The sequence below is a fragment of the Leucoraja erinacea genome, chromosome 1, assembly GCF_028641065.1.
Source record: "Leucoraja erinacea ecotype New England chromosome 1, Leri_hhj_1, whole genome shotgun sequence".
Classification (NCBI taxonomy): domain Eukaryota; kingdom Metazoa; phylum Chordata; class Chondrichthyes; order Rajiformes; family Rajidae; genus Leucoraja; species Leucoraja erinaceus.
Window position 1 is genome coordinate 7,884,393 of NC_073377.1, and position 2,544 is coordinate 7,886,936.

The window sequence follows — 2,544 nt, forward strand, 5'->3', positions numbered from 1 at the left end:
GTTGAGGCTTCCGCATCTTCCAGGGTGGCCGCCCTGGCCATACCCTAAAAAAGGATCCTGCGGGTTATATTGATTTCTGGCACTGCCACTGGTATGAGCCACATTTTTTATGGCCTTGCCTGTGGCTGGTATCATGCCCCAAAATAGGCCCTTGCGCTGGCCTTGATGAGCCCCAGTGTCTTGGCTTTGTCCACCCACGGTTCTTTGTTTGCAAATGGTAGCATTTTGGGGTCCTAGTGCTGGCTGAATGGCCGCCTTCCACGTGTAGTTCAGGTCATATTGCATATTACTAAACAGAGCTAGTGCGTCTTGATGGTCTTGGTTACCTACGTTTAGTCCAGGGTGCGGGTGTATGCTATGATGCCTTCCGTGAATCCCTTTAAGGTTCTCTGGATCTTGAGGTCCTGGTTCCTGATGTTCGTCCCCATATGCTGCCAAATGCATTGGTTTACACTGGGCACCTGTAATGCCTCACCGTTGCCAGGTGGCAGATGTCTGGCCAGTGTCTGTAAATTTTTTCTTGTTGGCGTTTGTGGTCAGACATATAGTAATACTATTGCCATCCTGGATCCAAGTCTACCCATGTTTGACTTAGCTAAAGTAATCAGCCACCATGTCCAGCAGAGTCCCTGCTGTGTTAGGATCATGGGACGCTGTATTACCAGGCTCTGGCCCATCAGGGTCCTGCCTACTCTTTTTTATAGAGTTAGAGATCTCTAGGGTCCCGCACGGGGTACCCATGTGGGGCTTAACTGCTGCCCACTTGTCTTTTGTTCTGCGGACCCCTCTTGCAAGTCAACCCAGAACTGACCCACAGTGCTCCCCTCTGATGGGGTAGAAGCATTGTGCAGCCCTCAAAGAGGTACTGCTGTGGTTTTATCACGTTGGAGCAAGGCTCCATACACCGCTTCTTCCACTCCAGCCCTCTCGGCGCTAGTTGCCGGCGGTATTATGCAAAGTCGGACCCTCCGAGTCCACTACCTTGTTTGATTTGTGTCTAGCCTACCGCTCGGTCACATGGATCTGGCCGGTGCGGGGCCGACATCGGGCACAGCTGATCCCACTACGGATGATCCAAGTGCCGCTGGCTGCTGCTGGCTGCCCGCTGTTCCATGGTCCTCCTTCTCCAGTTTTGTCCTTCCTTCCATGGAGTGGATATGGCCGGTGTGGAGGATAACTGGCACAGCTGCTTCCATCTATTCCTTTAACCCGGCTCCAACGCTCTCAGCACTCCTGGCTGCTCCTTTAACTTAGACCCCTGGGACCGACCCCCATACTGACGGTACTGGTCCCTTGCGGTCGTTGCAGCCGGTCAACCCCACTCTAATGCCCTCAATTCTGGACACTCCTACTTATATGGTCCTTAGATAAGGGACATATAAGACATTCAAACTGATGATAACAGCTACTATAGTTTTTATTTAATATATGGTCCCTAGATAAGGGATGAATCAGATATTAAACTGATAAGAACAGATACTACACTAGACCTTAGCCAAAAGGCCCAGAAGTGATTATTGTAACTAAAAACCCCGCTGGGACCGACCCTGGTACTCACATACTGGTCCCTTGTAGTAGATTGCAGCCAGTCAACTGCAAAGTCCTTTGCTGCCGAGAAATGAATTTTCTCACCGTGCTGGAGCGAAGTTGGGCACCGGTGTTTTCCCTCTCCGGGAATCGATGTGCCCATGCTGCTCCTGCCGTTGCCAGCGCTCCTGCCGCTGCCAGCGCTCCTGCCGCTGCCAGCGCTCCTGCCGCTGCCAGCGCTCTTGCCGCTGCTGCCGCTGCCGCTGCCGACTGCCGTTACTGCTCTCCTGCCGGCTGCCTGCACTCCGCGGTTCTCCCGCCGGCATTCTGCAGCTGACATGGACCCAGTCCATGTCTGCACCTAAAGGTAAGTGGAAGGAAAACGCAGAGTCTCCTACCTGCGGTTCCCGACTTTTCATACTCCCGCGGGTGAACGTTGTTCCCTGCGTGTCGGGTTCGAGCCGCTCGGACCGACCCCGGTGTTCACGGGCCTGGTCCATTCGCGGCAGTTCCTGTACCTATGGATCCCCTGGACCAACCCCGGTGCTTACCTTTTGAAGAAGGTTTTCAGCCCGGACGTCCAGTTCCTACTCCATAGTGCCGCTGCACTCGCTGAGCGTTTCCAGCCCTGCTGTGTACCCCGGGTACTTACAGCGCTGGTCCCTGCTCTCTGTCCCGCAGCCTTCGCGCTGGCCGCTAGCGACTGTTCCAAGCCAGTCTCGCTAAAGACTGGCATACGGGACCTCTTTGCTTTGCTTCCCGCCCGGCCGAGAAGTGAATTTTGCCGGTGCGGGAGCAAAGTCGGGCACAGGTTGTTCCCCTCCAGGGAAACTCGTGCTGTTGCTGCTGCCGGCTGCTCGCCCTCCACGGGTCTCCCCGCCAGCTTTCCGCAGCCTCCTAAAAGGTAAGTAGAAAAAAGGAACGCAGAGTCTCTTACCTGCTGTTCCCGACTTTCAAATTCTCCCGCTGGGGAACGCCGTTCCCCCCTGTGTGACTCGTTGCAATGCGTGTAGCGAT

General features: G+C 54.7%; 1 pseudogene; it reads right to left on the reverse strand.

The window, feature by feature from the left end:
• Nucleotides 1-1,409: 1,409 nt before the first annotated feature.
• LOC129705132 (U2 spliceosomal RNA) lies at nucleotides 1,410-1,515 on the reverse strand (annotated as a pseudogene).
• Between the last annotated feature and the right edge of the window lie 1,029 nt (nucleotides 1,516-2,544).